Here is a 16,780-nt window from a genome sequence, read left to right as displayed (position 1 = left end):
TTAGTTCTTATTCTGGAAACCTTTAAGTAAATAGTAACACCTGTACAAGGTGTTAGGTGAAGGTTGTTATACTAATGATATTGATTTTTGATTCACTTTTTAAATCTCAAAGTTCACGATGAGATCTTAGCAAAAATCTCTTGACCTTAGTGTTGGTTTAGTCTGAGGGCTGGAGCAAGGAGCCGATGAGGGAGCAAGGAGCAAGTGAAGGGGCTTTGAAAACTTCTAGCTGCCCAGGCCTCAGTGAAGTCCTTGGAGAGGTGGCAGCTTTCCTCTTCTCTGAGCAAGCCTCCTACTCCAGCAAAAATCCCTGGTACCTAAGCAGCAGCCAGGCAGCTTCTAATCATCAAGGGAGAAGGGAGTTTTCTGAATTGATGGAATTTCAGGTGGGAGCTAAGGAATATGATATTTAGTAATCCTAGCTGCCTTGTTTCAAGCAAATGTGTTTACAAGGAACTGTGGGTAGGTGAGTTACTTTACAGTAAGTACTTTGAAACTCCAAGTAAGAATCTCTAAGCGGAAGATATATCTTGTTAGAGTGCTTGTTTCCCTCATTGTTGTTTTTTTTTTTAGGTTTTTATTTTTAAATACTTTGAGATTTGCAGAAAAGTTGCAATGATAGTGTAGAGTTCCTGTATTCAGCAGATTTTTTTTTTTTTGGTTAACAGCTTACATAACCATGGTACCATTTGTGAAGACTAAGGAATTAAGACTGACACATAATAGTAACTAAACGATAAATTTTGCTTGGATTCCTACTCTGATTTTTAAAATTTTAAATTAAGTGCTTTCTGAAAAATAATTAAAACTGGAAATGCCTATTCCCTGTCCTCTCCATCAAAATTTTTCCCCAGTCCCAATCCCCAGGAACAGTCCTAGGTCAGCACTGTCCAGTAGAAATGCAGTGTTTTTTTTTTTCTTCTTATTCTTGTTCTTTTTTTTCCCCTTCATTATAAGTCTTCACAGTTCAGTGAGTATTTTCCATTTAGAGGACATCTCCATTCTGACTAGTCACTTTTTAAGTGCTCAGTAGCCACATGTGGCTAGTGGCTCTAGAGTTAGCAAAGTTCTAGGCTATTCTCTTATTTTTTCCCCCCCTTTCACTCATACACACACACAGTAACCTAATTTTTTCCACTACATACAGAAGCTCATCATTCCCTGTGAGAATGGGACAACAGCCTTTACTTAGACAGCTATGTAGTATTAAGTAGAACAAATGTACTTAATCTATTAAATCACTTCCTCACACATAGATGTTTAGTTCCCCCCCCCCCCCATTTCAAATATACAAAACCTAGGAGCTATCCCACGTTGAAGGTCAGGAAGGGTGGCGGGGAGGAGATACCCCTCATCCAAGGTAAGGAGCAATGGCTGCGCTTTGCTGGAGCAGCCATGAAGAGATACCCCACGCCCAAGGTAAGAGAAACCCAAGTAAGACGGTAGGTGTTGCAAGAGGGCATCAGAGGGCAAACACACTGAAACCATACTCACAGAAAACTAGTCAATCTAATCACACTAGGACCACAGACTTGTCTAACTCAATGAAACTAAGCCATGCCCGTGGGGCAACCCAAGATGGGCGGGTCATGGTGGAGAGATTTGACAGAATGTGGTCCACTGGAGAAGGGAATGGTAAACCACTTCAGTATTCTTGCTTTGAGAACCCCATGAACAGTATGAAAAGGCAAAATGATAGGATACTGAAAGAGAAACTCCCCAGGTCAGTAGGTGCCCAATATGCTACTGGAGATCAGTGGAGAAATAACTCCAGAAAGAATGAAGGGATGGAGCCAAAGCAAAAAGAATACCCAGCTGTGAATATGACTGGTGATAGAAGCAAGGTCCGATGCTGTAAACAGCAATATTGCATAGGAACCTGGAAAGTCAGGTCCATGAATCAAGGCAAATTGGAAGTGGTCAAACAAGAGATGGCAAGAGTGAATGTCGACATTCTAGGAATCAGCGAACTGAAATGGACTGGAATGGGTGAATTTAACTCAGATGACCATTATATCTACTCCTGCGGGCAAGAATCCCTCAGAAGAAATGGAGTAGCCATCATGGTCAACAAAAGAGTCTGAAATGCAGTACTTGGATGCAATCTCAAAAATGACAGAATGATCTCTCTGTTTCCAAGGCAAACCATTCAATATCACAGTAATCCAAGTCTATGCCCCAACCAGTAATGCTGAAGAAGCTGAAGTTGAATGGTTCTATGAAGACCTACAAGATCTTTTAGAACTAACACCCAAAACAGATGTCCTTTTCATTACAGGGGACTGGAATGCAAAAGTAGGAAGTCAAGAAACACCTGGAGTAACAGGCAAATTTGGCCTTGGAATACGGAATGAAGCAGGGCAAAGACTGATAGAGTTTTGCCAAGAAAATGCACTGGTCATAACAAACACCCTCTTCCAACAACACAAGAGAAGACTTTATACATGGACATCACCAGATGGTCAACACCGAAATCAGATTGATTATATTCGTTGCAGCCAAAGATGGAGAAGCTCTATACAGTCAGCAAAAACAAGACCAGGAGCTGACTGTGGCTCAGACCATGAACTCCTTATTGCCAAATTCAGGCTGAAGTTGAAGAAAGTAGGGAAAACCACTAGACCATTCAGGTATGACCTAAATCAAATCCCTTATGATTATACAGTGGAAGTGAGAAATAGATTTAAGGGCCTATATCTGATAGATAGAGTGCCTGATGAACTATGGAATGAGGTTCATGACATTGTACAGGAGACAGAGATCAAGATCATCCCCATGGAAAAGAAATGCAAAAAAGCAAAATGGCTGTCTGGGGAGGCCTTACAAATAGCTGTGAAAAGAAGAGAAGCAAAAAGCAAAGGAGAAAAAGAAAGATATAAGCATCTGAATGCAGAGTTCCAAAGAATAGCAAGAAGAGATAAGAAAGCCTTCTTCAGCGATCAATGCAAAAAAATAGAGGAAAACAACAGAATGCGAAAGACTAGGGATCTCTTCAAGAAAATTAGAGATACCAAAGGAGCATTTCATGCAAAGATGAGCTCGATAAAGGACAGAAATGGTATGGACCTAACAGCAGCAGAAGATATTAAGAAGAGATGGCAAGAATACACAGAAGAACTGTACAAAAAAGATCTTCACGACCCAGATAATCATGATAGTGTGATCACTGACCTAGAGCCAGACATCCTGGAATGTGAAGTAAAGTGGGCCTTAGAAAGCATCACTACAAACAAAGCTACTGGAGGTGATGGAATTCCAGTTGAGCTGTTTCAAACCCTGAAAGATGATGCTGTGAAAGTGCTGCACTCAATATGCCAGCAAATTTGGAAAACTCAGCAGTGGCCTCAGGACTGGAAAAGGTCAGTTTTCATGCCAATCCCAAAGAAAGGCAATGCCAAAGAATGCTCAAACTACTGCACAATTGCACTCATCTCACACGCTAGTAAAGTAATGCTCAAAATTCTCCAAGCCAGGCTTCAGCAATATGTGAACCGTGAACTTCCTGATGTTCAAGCTGGTTTTAGAAAAGGCAGAGGGACCAGAGATCAAATTGCCAACATCCACTAGATCATGGGAAAAGCAAGAGAGTTCCAGAAAAACATCTATTTCTGCTTTATTGACTATGCCAAAGCCTTTGACTGTGTGGATCACAATAAACTGTGGAAAATTCTGAAAGAGATGGGAATACCAGAACACCTGATCTGCCTCTTGAGAAATTTGTATGTTGGACAGGAAGCAACAGTTAGAACTGGACATGGAACAACAGAGTGGTTCCAAATAGGAAAAGGAGTACATCAAGGCTGTATATTGTCACCCTGTTTATTTAACTTATATGCAGAGTACATCATGAGAAACACTGGACTGGAAGAAGCACAAGCTGGAATCAAGATTGCCAGGAGAAATATCAACAAGCTCAGATATGCAGATGACACCACCCTTATGGCAGAAAGTGAAGATGAACTCAAAAGCCTCCTGATGAAAGTGAAAGAGGAGAGTGAAAAAGTTGGCTTAAAGCTCAACATTCAGAAAACAAAGATCATGGCATCCAGTCCCATCACTTCATGGGAAACAGTGGAAACATTGTCAGGCTTTATTTTTCTGGGCTCCAAAATCACTGCAGATGGTGACTGCAGCCATGAAATTAAAAGACGCTTACTCATTGGAAGGAAAGTTATGACCAACCTAGATAGCATATTCAAAAGCAGAGACATTACTTTGCTAACAAAGGTTCATCTAGTCAAGGCTATGGTTTTTCCAGTGGTCATGTATGGATGTGAGAGTTGGACTGTGAAGAAGGCTGAGCGCTGAAGAATTGATGCTTTTGAACTGTGGTGTTGGAGAAGACTCTTGAGAGTCCCTTGGACTGCAAGGAGATCAATCAGTCCATTCTGAAGGAGATCAGCCCTGGGATTTCTTTGGAAGGAATGATGCTAAAGCTGAAACTCCAGTAGTTTGGCCACCTTATTCGAAGAGTTGACTCGTTGGAAAAGACTCTGATGCTGGGAGGGATTGGGGGCAGGAGGAGAAGGGGACGACAGAGGATGAGATGGCTGGATGGCATCACTGACTCGATGGACGTGAGTCCGAGTGAACTCTGGGAGTTGGTGATGGACAGGGAGGCCTGGCGTGCTGCGATTCATGGGGTCGCAGAGTCGGACACGACTCAGCGACTGATCTGATCTGATCTGTTGTGCATTTGTATACTTCCAATATTATGATTTTGGACATGGAATTTTTGTGTCAAAGGATGTGATTGTATTTGAACTATCATGACAATAGAACAACAGTATATTTTTAAAGAAATATACCATTCAGTGTATTACTAAATGTATATTTTTTTCTCAAGGCAGTCATTTCTGAAAGCAATTTATTTCAATAGTGTTCCTTTCACTCGAAATAATTCATTTTTGATTTTTGACATTTGAAGTTTTGAAATTTTAAAATGTCAACATTCTTTAGCAACATAGCTAGTTAACAGAGGGTTCTGTTGTCAGTGTGGTAAGTCGCAATGCTCACTACAAATGCAGTGCCTTGATAAAGCTCAGCATACATTTTGAATAACTTCTACTAGCACAGGAGTTCAACTGGTGCCCAAGTCTTGCAGTGGGCTTGGTTTGGAAGAGTACTGAGTCCTTCAGAAGATTCCTTTAACCTTATCTGATGAAAGCCAAGTGCTATCATTTTTTTTTTTTTTCTCATCCAGCCATCTTCCCTAAAATGGATGCAGAGGAAATGACTTGCAATCATGTGATAATGCAGTAAGGCACATAGCTAAAAGTGAAAGTTTTCATCCCCAAACAAATCTCTGATGTCAGTGTTTTTAAGTAGAAAACATTGTTTTGGTTTTGGGGATGAAGAAAAAGGATGCATTATCTCATAATTTGGGGAGATGTTCTGTTTTACACTAGGCAGTGCCCTCTAGCTATGTGAACAGGAGCTCACTTAGCTCACATTCCATTTTCTGACATCCTCTCACTCACAGCTTCAAAACCTGGAACATCAATGGACGTGGTATTAATATGTGAGAGAGGTATATAAATTATATTGGGGCACAGTGTAACTCGACTATTTTAAATTGAAGTGCAGTTGATTTACAGTATTATGTTAGTTTCAGGATTATAGCAAAGTGATTCACATGTGTGTGTGTGTATGTATTTCAGATTATTTTCCATTATAGTTTATTGCAAGATAATGAATATAGTTACCTATAGTGTGAAAAGTAAGTCACTGAGTCTTGTCTGCCTCTTTGAAGCTCCATGGACTATGGTCTGACAGGCTCTTCTGTCCATGGGAAGAATGCTGAGAGTGGGTAGCCATGCCCTTCTCCAGAGAATCTTCCTAACGCAGGGATCTGCCCTGGCTCTCTTGCTTGCAGGTGATTTCTTTACCATCTGAGTCACCAGTTTCCTATGCTATACAGTAAATCTTTGTTGCTTGTCTATTTTATGTATAGTAGTGTGTATCTGTTACACACACATGCACACGCACACACACACACACACACACACACACCCCTATTTAAAAAAAAGAGTCTGAAATGCAGTACTTGGATGCAATCTGAAAAATGATAGAATGAACTCTGTTCATTTCCAAGGCAAACCATTCAATATCACGGTAATCCAAGCCTGTGCCCCAACCAGTAATGCTGAAGAAGCTGAAGTTGAATGGTTCTATGAAGACCTACAAGACCTTTTAGAACTAATAACCCCAAAAGATTTCCTTTTCATTATAGGGGACTGGAATGCAAAAGTAGGAAGTCAAGAAACATCTGGAGTAACAGGCAAATTTGGCCTTAGCATATGGAATGAAGTAGGGCAAAGGCTGATAGAGTTTTGCCAAGAAAACACAGTGGTCATAGCAAACACCCTCTTCCAACAACACAAGAGAAGACTCTACACATGGACATCGCCAGATGGTCAATAACGAAATCAGATTGATTATATTCTTTGCAGCCAAAGATGGAGAAACTATATACAGTCAGCAAAAACAAGACTGGGAGCTGACTGTGGCTCAAACCATGAACTTCTCCTTGCCAAATTCAGACTTAAATTGAAGAAAGTGAAGAAAACCATTAGACCATTTAGGTATGACCTAAATAAAATCCCTTATGATTATACAGTGAAGTGAGAAATAGATTTAAGGGACTAGATCTGATAGACAGAGTGCCTGATGAACTATAGATGGAGTTTTGTGACATTGTACAGGAGACAGGGATCAAGACATCCCCAAGAAAAAGTAATGAAAAAAAGCAAAATGGCTGTCTGGGGAGCCTTACAAATAGCTGTGAAAAGAAGAAAAGCAAAAAGCAAAGGAGAAAAGGAAAGATATAAGCATCTGAATGCAGAGTTCTGAAGAATAGCAAGGAGAGAGAAGAAAGCCTTCCTCAGTGATTAATGCAAAGAAATAGAGGAAAACAACAGAATGGGAAAGACTAGGGACCTCTTCAAGAAAATTAGAGATACCAAGGGACCATTTTAGGCAAAGATGGGCTCCATAAAGGACAGAAATAGTATGGACCTAACAGAAGCAGAAGATATTAAGAAGAGGTGGCAAGAAAACACAGAAACTGTACAAAAAAGAGCTTCACGACCCAGATAATCATGATGGTGTGATCACTGACCTAGAGCCAGACATCCTGGAATGTGAAGTCAAGCAGGCCTTAGAAAGCATCACTACAAACAAAGCTAGTGGAGGTGATGGAATTCCAGTGGAGCTATTTCAAATCCTAAAAGATGATGCTGTGAAAGTGCTGCACTCAATATGCCAGCAAATTTAGAAAATGCAGCAGTGGCCACAGGACTGGAAAAGGTCAGTTTTCATTCCAGTTCCAAGGAAAGACAATGCCAAAGAATGCTCAAACTACCACACAATTGCACTCATCTGACACGGTAGTAAAGTAATGCTCAAAATTCTCAAGTCAGGCTTCAGCAATACGTGAACTGTGAACTTCCAGATGTTCAAGCTGGTTTTAGAAAAGGCAGAGGAACCAGAGATCAAATTGCCAACATCTGCTGGATCATGGAAAAAGCAAGAGAGTTCCAGAAAAACATCTATTTCTGCTTTATTGACTATGCTAAAGCCTTTGCCTGTGTGGATCACAATAAACTGTGGAAAATTCTGAAAGAGATGGGAATACCAGACCACCTGAGCTGCCTCTTGAGAAACCTATATGCAGGTCAGGAAGCAACAGTTAGAACTGGACATGGTAAAACAGGGTGGTTCCAAATAGGAAAAGGAGTACGTCAAGGCTGTATATTGTCACCCTGCTTATTGAAATTCTATGCAGAGTACATAATGAGAAATGCTGGGCTGGAAGAAGCACAAGCTGGAATCAAGCTTGCCTGGAGAAATATCAATAACCTCAGATATGCAGATGACACCACCCTTATGGCAGAAAGTGAAGAGGAACTCAAAAGACTCTTGATGAAAGTGAAAATGGAGAGTGAAAAAGTTGGCTTAAAGCTCAACATTCAGAAAACGAAGATCATGGCATCCGGTCCCATCACTTCATGGGAAATAGATAGGGAAACAGTGGAAACAGTGTCAAACTTTATTTTTTTGGGCTCCTAAATCACTGTAGATGGTGATTGCAGCCATGAAATTAAAAGACACTTACTCCTTGGAAGGAAAGTTATGACCAACCTAGATAGCATATTCAAAGCAGAGACATTACTTTGCCAACTAAGGTCCGTCTAGTCAAGGCTATGGTTTTTCCAGTAGTCATGTATGGATGTGAGAGTTGGAGTGTGAAGAAAGCTGAGCGCCGAAGAATTGATGCTTTTGAACTGTGGTGTTGGAGAAGACTCTTGAGAGTCCCTTGGACTGCAAGGAGATCCAACCAGTCCATCCTAAAGGAGATCAGTCCTGGGTGTTCTTTGGAAGGCATGATGCTAAAGCTAAAACTCCAGTACTTTGGCCAACTCATGCAAAGAGTTGACTTATTGGGAAAGACTCTGATCCTGGAAGGGATTGGGGGCAGGAGGAGAAGGGGACGATAGAAGATGAGATGACTGGATGGCATCACCGACTTGATGGACATGAGTTTGAGTGAACTCTGGGAGTTGGTGATGGACAGGGAGGCCTGGCGTGTTGCGATTCATGGGGTCACAAAGGGTTGGACACGACTGAGCTACTGAAGTGATTGAGTGTGTATCTGTTAACTGTATACTCCTACTTTATCTCCCACCTTCCCCTTTGGTAACCAGAAGCTTGTTTCCTATAATTACTTCATTCATACTGAAAGTGGTGTCTTTTTTTCCTTAACTTTCAAAGGTGGAGATTGTGGGTTTGCTTTATCTACTTAAAATGTTGCATTGCTTAGTATGGGGTGCTTGATGAATATTTGGTTAAATAAATGGGAATTCCCTGGCAGTCCACTGGTTAGGACTCTGAGCTTTGATTGCAGAGGCTGTGGGCTTATATCCCTAGTTGGGGAACTAAGATCCCACAAGCTGAATGTTGCAAAGAACAACAACAAAAAACATTGGTGAAATAATGTTTATTGACGAAGAGGAACAGTGGAATAGGGGTAGGCGAACCTGGCTTTCACTTCTGCATTGGTCCCGAGTGACTTCTGTGGGTCCTCTCGTCTATTTCTCTCTGGTCCTCAGTTTATTCACATACATATCAAGGGGATTGGCCCCAGGTAATTAAAGTCCCTTCTTGTATAAACAGTCTCAAAGTTCATATGGCTTTTCAGGCCTAAAGTCTGACCCTAAATCAAGACCTGTACTGAATCTTAAAAACAGCCTACCTCAGAAAGAATAAAATTCCTAGAATAAAACTGCCTAAGGGGGTGAAAGACCTATACTTGGAAAACTACTGAAGATTATATGGATGGAAAATTATACCATGTTCTTGTATTGGAAGAATTAATATTGTTAAAATGATTATTAAAATAATTAATATTGGTAAATATTAAGTGTAACATTAATATTTATGTAACATTTATATTTTAAAATTTATATAAATATATAAACTCATATTTTGTATATTATGTATAATATACATATAATTATATATAATGTACAATATATGTCATAAATTTATATTAATAAATTATTATTAATGAAAATATTTTATTAATATTTAACAATAATTAATGTTGTTAAAATAACATTGTTAAAATTACCCAAGGCAATTTATTGATTCAATACAATCCCTACCAAAATACCAATAGTATCTTTCAAAAACTAGGAACAATTTTAAAATTTATGTGGAAATACAAAAGACCCAAAAGGCCAAAACAATATTGAGAAAGAACCAAGGTGGAGAAATCCCACTCCCCAACTTCAGACTATATTACAAAAGCTACAGTAATCAAAACATTATGGTACTTGTTCAATAGACACAGAGATCAGTGGAAGAGGATGGAGAATTCAGAATCATATACTTTTGGTCAATTAATCAATGACAAAAGAGGCAAGAATAGACAATGGAGAAAAGACAGTCTTCAAAAAGCGGTGCTGGGAAAACTGGACAGCTACAGGTAGAAGAATGATAGCTCAGCTGGTAAAGAATCTGCCTGCAATGCGGGAGACCTGGGTTCGATCCCTGGGTTGGGAAGATCCCCTAGAGAAGGGAGATTCTACCCACTCCAGTATTCTGGCTTGGAGAATTCCATGGACTGTATAGTCTATGGGGTCGCAAAGAGTCAGATATGACTGAGTGACTTTGAATCACTCACTCATTCAATATCACATACAAAAAAGGGTTAAAGACATAAATAGACCAGACACCATAGAACTGCCAGAGGAAAACATGGGCAGAGCACTCTTTGATATAAAAAGTTGCAGTGTTCCTGTTTAAGAACCATGACCACCTGGAACAGCTCAGTGGTGACTGAAGCAGCAAGACAGTCTATGAGAAGTTCCTGATGCAGCTTCTGGCCATCAAGGGCATGCTACAGAGGTTTGTGGATGCCCTCTTCCAAACCATCTTCAGCATGCACTGGGGCTCAGCCCTGCTTCTGGCCATCGAGTACATGTTTGATTTCCTGGATGAGCAGGACGATCGGCACCAGGTGCATGATACAGATATGCATCACACCTGGAAGAAAAACTGCCTGCTCCTGTGCTCCTGCTTGAACATGATCAAGAACCGACAGGTCCTATTCAACATCTACAAGAGCAGCAGCGCTCACGCCTGCCTGTCAGTGGTGGCCTAGGCCTTCATGGACTCCTGCTCCACATCTGAGCACAAGCTGGGCAAGGACTTGCCCTCCCAGAAGCTGCTCTACACCAAGGACATCCTTAGCTACAAGAGCTAGGTGGAGATTTACTATGCCTACATCACCAAGATGGCCTGCCATCAGCTACCAGGACACAAGTGCATATTTCACATTGGACCTGAGTCAATTTAATAGCATGAGTGTCCTGCATGAGATCTACTCTTACATCATCAAGTACAAGGGCAAGACCCCAACACAGCCCTGGAGAAGGATAAGCAGACCTGGTGGCAGCTGCTTTGGAGCAAGCTGGAGCGAGTAGTACATACTGTACCCCTGAGTAACTGAGTCATTGGCCTATGACCATCTGACCAGGGGGACTCGAGTGAATTTGGGGCTGGCCCTTATCTAGCAGCAGAGCTGGGAGATCTGTAGAAGAGGCCTGGTCCCAAGTGTACCAGGTGCCCTGTGCTGGGGGCCATGTGTCCAGTCTTGGTGCCCTTGGCACTAACCTTCCCCTTGGAGCTTTCCAGGGTCCCAGTTCTTAATTGGCGTGGATGAGACGATGCCTGAAGCACCCTCCATGCCCACAATTGCTTGCCATGGGGTTGGGGAACCCAGGTGTGACCAGGGTCCTTCTTGGGACAATAAGGTGACTTCCCTGGTGGCTCAGATGATAAAATGTCTGTCTAAAATGCGGGAGACCCGGGTTCGATCCCTGGGTTGGGAAGATCCCCTGGAGGAGGAAATGCAATCCACTCCAGTACTATTGTCTGCAAAATCCCATGGACAGAGGAGCCTGGTAGGCTACATTCTATAGGGTTACAAAGATCAGACACGACTGAGCGACTTCACTTCACTTAAGTCCCTGGAGGTGAGGCTGGACCTTCTGGGAGGGAGAGACCAGGTTGCTAAGGCCAGGACTAGGCCCAGCAGCTGAGAGGTTTCAGCTGTGCCTGGCTTCCTGGGCAGAGTCTGAGGACGGGGGCCTGGCTGGTGGCCCAGGTGGGGAGACTGAATGTCCAGGGCTTGGTCATGATGAGCTAAAGTCTGTCTGGGCCATCACACCCCACCTGCTATGTTTCAGCACCCCTATGCTCACCACTACACACCCACAACCACCATCCTCTTGATTCACCACATGCTGTCCATGGCTGGGGTTGGAGTGACACATCGACCTCACCCAGAGAGAGGCCCTGGGTCCATCCTATGGAGGGGTTGCAGGATGGCTCCACCCAGGGCCCAAGTGACTTCTTCTTCTGTCCTTAGGGCTGTGCCTCTGGGAGCTATTGGGGCCTGGGGCTCCTGGTCATGAGTGTAAGTTTATCTCATTTATTCTCCCTCACCATGCCCACTATCCCCCACACCCTGCCTCAGGCTGAGCTCTCAACTGTAGAGGTCCAGGAGTAGTCATGACCACAGTCCTCTCCACTCCCTGACCCGCCACCAACCTTTCAGAGGTTTCAGTCTGGCTCCCCAACAGCATGCTGGCCCCTTGCAGCAAGGGGACATCTGGGGGCCATTGTTTAATTTTTAGGGGAACAGTGGACTCCTGCTTACTTTGTTCAGGCAACTGGCAGCGTCGAGGTCTCAGGTCACATCCAATGGCCTGGTTGGCAGCAGGATGCAGTGACCAGAGGGTCTGGAGGTTGGGACTTCCCATGTTGCAGTCAGCAAGTAAGAGAATACATGTTGAATTACAAAACCTGTACATTAAAAAAAAAAAAAAAAGTAGCTATGTTTTCTGGCATCTGCTCCTTTTAAAGCAAGAGAAATAAAAACAAAAATAAATGGGAACTAATTAAACTTAAAAGCTTTTGCGCAACAAAGGAAACCATCACAAAATGAAAAGGCAACATAATGAGAGGTAGAAATTATTTGCAAATGATATGACTAATAAAGGGCTAATATCCAAAATATATAAACAGTTCATACAACTCAATGTCAAAAAAACAACCATGTTACAAAAGGGACAGAAGACCTGAGTAGACGTTTTTCCAAAGGGGTCATGCAGATGGCCAGCAGACACATGTTTGACACTGCTTCTCTTCAGGGAAATGCAAATCAAAATGTCAAAACCACAATGAGGTATCACCTCACAGCTGTCAGAATGGCTTTCATAAAAAAGAACACAAAACCAAATGTTGGCAAGGATACGGGGAAAAGAGAACCCTTGTACACTGTTGGTGGGAATTTGATTTAGTGCAGCCTTAGTGGAGAACACTATGGAGGTTTATAAGAAAACTAAAAATGGGACTATGGTATGACTCAGCAATTCACCTCCTGGTTATATATACCCCCCCAAAAAAAGCAATAATTCAAAAAGATATATGCACCCCAATATTCATAGCAGCCTTATTTACAGTTGCTAAGATATGGAAGCAACCTAATTGTCCATAAACATGAATGGAAAAAAAAGTCACAGTGTGTATAAATACACGCATAATGTTGCCATTTGTAACAGCTTGGGTGGATTTGGAGGGTATAATCCCAAAGAAAGGCAATGCCAAAGAATGCTCAAACTATCACACAATTGCACTCATCTCACGTGCTAGTAAAGTAATGCTCAAAATTCTCCAAGCCAGGCTTCAGCAATACGTGAACCGTGAACTTCCAGACGTTCAAGCTGGTTTTAGAAAAGGCAGAGGAACCAGAGATCAAATTGCCAATATCCACTGGATCATGGAAAAAGCAAGAGAGTTCCAGAAAAACATCTATTTCTGCTTTATTGACTATGCCAAAGCCTTTGCCTGTGTGGATCACAAAAAACTGGAAAATTCTGAAAGAGATGGGAATACCAGACTACCTGACCTGCCTCTTGTGAAACCTATATACAGGTCAGGAAGCAACAGTTAGAACTGGACATGGAACAACAGACTGGTTCCAAATAGGAAAAGGAGTTCGTCAAGGCTGTATATTGTCACCCTGCTTATTGAAATTCTATGCAGAGTACATAATGAGAAATGCTGGGCTGGAAGAAGCACAAGCTGGAATCAAGCTTACCAGGAGAAATATCAATAACCTCAGATATGCAGATGACACCACTCTTATGGCAGAAAGTGAAGAGGAATTCAAAAACTCTTGATGAAAGTGAATGTGGAGAGTGAAAAAGTTGGCTTAAAGCTCAACATTCAGAAAACGAAGATCATGGCATCTGGTCCCATCACTTCATGGCAAATAGATGGGGAAACAGTGGAAACAGTGTCAGACTTTATTTTTGGGGACTCCAAAATCACTGCAGATGGTGACTACAGCCATGAAATTAAAAGACACTTACTCCTTGGAAGGAAAGTTATGACCAACCTAGATAGCATATTCAAAGCAGAGACATTACTTTGCCAACTAAGGTCCATCTAGTCAAGGCTATGGTTTTTCCAGTAGTCATATATGGATGTGAGAGTTGGAGTGTGAAGAAAGCTGAGCACCGAAGAATGGATGCTTTTGAACTGTGGTGTTGGAGAAGACTCTTGAGAGTCCCTTGGACTGCAAGGAGATCCAACCAGTCCATCCTAAAGGAGATCAGTCCTGGGTGTTCTTTGGAAGGAATGACGCTAAAGCATCCACTCCAATACTTCGGCCACCTCATGTGAAGAGTTGACTTATTGGAAAAGACTCTGATGCTGGGAGGGATTGAGGGCAGGAGGAGAAGGGGACGACAGAGGATGAGATGGCTGGATGGCATCACTGAGTCAATGAACGTGAGTCCGAGTGAACTCTGGGAGTTGGTGATGGACAGGGAGGCCTGGCGTACTATGATTCATGGGGTCATAAAGAGTCGGACATGACTGAGTGACTGAACTGAACTGAAGTGAACTGATGCTTAGTGAAATAAGTCAGAGAAAGACAAATACTGTATTATTGAAATAACTTATATGTGGAATCTAAAAGGTAAAACAGACTAGTCAATTTAATTGAAGAGGAAGCAGACTCACAAATATAAAGAACAAGCTAGTGATTACCAGTGGAAGAGGGAATGGGGGAGAGGAAACACTGGTAGGGGATTAAAAGGTATTAATCACTACGTATTAAATAAGCTACAAGGATATACTGCACAACACATATTGTACAACAACCAATACTTTATAATAGCTGTAAATGAAGCATAACCTTTAAAAATTGTGAATCTCTACATTATACACTTGTAATATAAAATATTGTACATCCACTCTACTTCAATTAAAAAATAAAAGCAGTTGTACTCTTGCTTGGAAAATCCATGGACAGAGGAGCCTGGTAGGCTGCAGTTCATGGGGTTGCTAAGAGTCGGACATGACTGAGCGACTTCACTTTCACTTTTCACTTTCATGCATTGGAGAAGGAAATGGCAACCCACTCCAGTGTTCTTGCCTGGAGAATCCCAGGGATGGGGAAGCCTGGTGGGCTGCCATCTATGGGGTTACACAGAGTCGGATACGACTGAAGCGACTTAGCAGCAGCAGCAGCAGCAGCAGCAGCAAAGAGCAAATTCTATTCTAGCTCACTAAAATCTCCTGGTAATCTATTTAGTGACTGGATCAAATCCACCAAAAAGACTGGCAGACTAGAGAAGTTTAACTTCTAAAGATACCTCCCAACATTCTCTGGAAACGTGTGTCAAAGGGATAAGGACTAGAATTCCATCTTTATCCATAAATAGAAAAGAGACAGAATCAGTGACAGATCACCAGAGAAGCTGGAAAACTACCTCCTAACTCACCTGTAAGTACAATTCTCTGGAAAGCACTGTACTTCTCTTTAGCTCAGTAAAGGGATGTATTGTCTCTAAGTCACACAGATTTTGTTTGTTTTTTTTTGTCCCCTTGCATGGCTTGTGGGATTTCCCAATCATAGATCGAATCCAAGTACATCGATGGATGTACTTACATCCACCTGTTAAGTAAAATCCTGTCTTATGCTGAAGAGAAAACTGGAACTTTGCTGCTTGAACTTTCTCAGTAAAATATGGAATCTTAATACAATGATGAATGAACCAATAGAAATTGAGTAATTCATGTAAAATGGATTTGTATCTCTTGAGCGAGAAATCTTCATTAATTAGAATAATGGACTTACACATTGGAATTGTTTAAGCTTTTCCTGGGCAACATCAGTGAGGGAAAGAGAGAGGAAAAGAAACCTGAGCAGAATTGTGTGGTACCTTTGGAGGAAACAATAATCATTGAGGTCCCCTTGAACGTTGTGTGGGAAATTCCATGACAGTTCAGTGGTAGGACTCAGAGCTTCCACTGCAGGCGGCATGGATTCGATCTGTGATTGGGAAACTAAAAACCCACAAGGCATGCAAGGGGAACAAACAAACAAACAAACAAAAGCTGTGTGACTTAGAGTCAATACATCCTTTTGCTGAGTCTTTCCTTATTTGTTAGATGGGTGTAGTATGTGTATTTCTGTGAACAATTTTGTTCATCAATGTCTGTGGTTTGTAAAGTTAAAACATTTGTAAAATGTAGAGGAGCCTGATATTTGCTTCTGACTTTTGCAGGTTTGATAGTATTCTTATATGTGTTAGAAAGTTGATCTTGCAAAGATTAGCAAGTACAAGTTTTGGCTTGGAGTTTTGTTCTTCAAAAGTCACTTCAGTCGTGTCCGACTCTATGTGACCCCATAGATGGCAGCCCACCAGCGTCCGACATCCCTGGGACTCTCCAGGCAAGAACACTAGAGTGGGCCGCCATTTCCTTCTCCAATGCATGAAAGTGAAAAGTGAAAGTGAAGTCGCTTAGTCGTGTTTGACTCAGCGACCGCATGGACTGCAGCCTACCAGGCTCCTCCGCCCATGGGATTTTCCAGGCAAGAGTACTGGAGTGGGGTGCCACTTGGGATAGAAGGAAGGGTGTGGCTAGCTTGGGAAGTCTCTTCTGGGCAGCTTTTAGAGTTTCAACTTTGGTCTTAGGAAACTCCTGAATGCTTTAAGATGGGGAAGATAATTGATGGGATTATTTAAATACTGGAGAAGGTTTAAAAAATAGCTATCCTCTGATGTGGGTTCTTCCTCATAGTTGGCAATTGCAGATAGTTGGAGAGCATTGACCTCCTGGGCTTTGCTTTCATGACCCCTTGCTTTCCTGAGGCACCTCCTGGGCTGGTCTTCCTTTCATGACCCCTTGGTTTCCA

The 16,780-nt window shown here is 42.0% G+C and overlaps 1 pseudogene; it reads left to right on the top strand.

Moving 5' to 3' along the window:
- The first annotated feature begins 185 nt into the window (after positions 1 to 185).
- Positions 186 to 11,172, top strand: LOC133252152 (plexin-A1-like; annotated as a pseudogene).
- The last annotated feature ends 5,608 nt before the right edge of the window (positions 11,173 to 16,780 follow it).

The sequence above is a fragment of the Bos javanicus genome, chromosome 7 (assembly GCF_032452875.1).
Source record: "Bos javanicus breed banteng chromosome 7, ARS-OSU_banteng_1.0, whole genome shotgun sequence".
Taxonomy (NCBI): domain Eukaryota; kingdom Metazoa; phylum Chordata; class Mammalia; order Artiodactyla; family Bovidae; genus Bos; species Bos javanicus.
The sequence above is the reverse complement of the archived record's forward strand: the minus strand, read 5'-3'. Positions and strand labels throughout refer to the sequence as shown.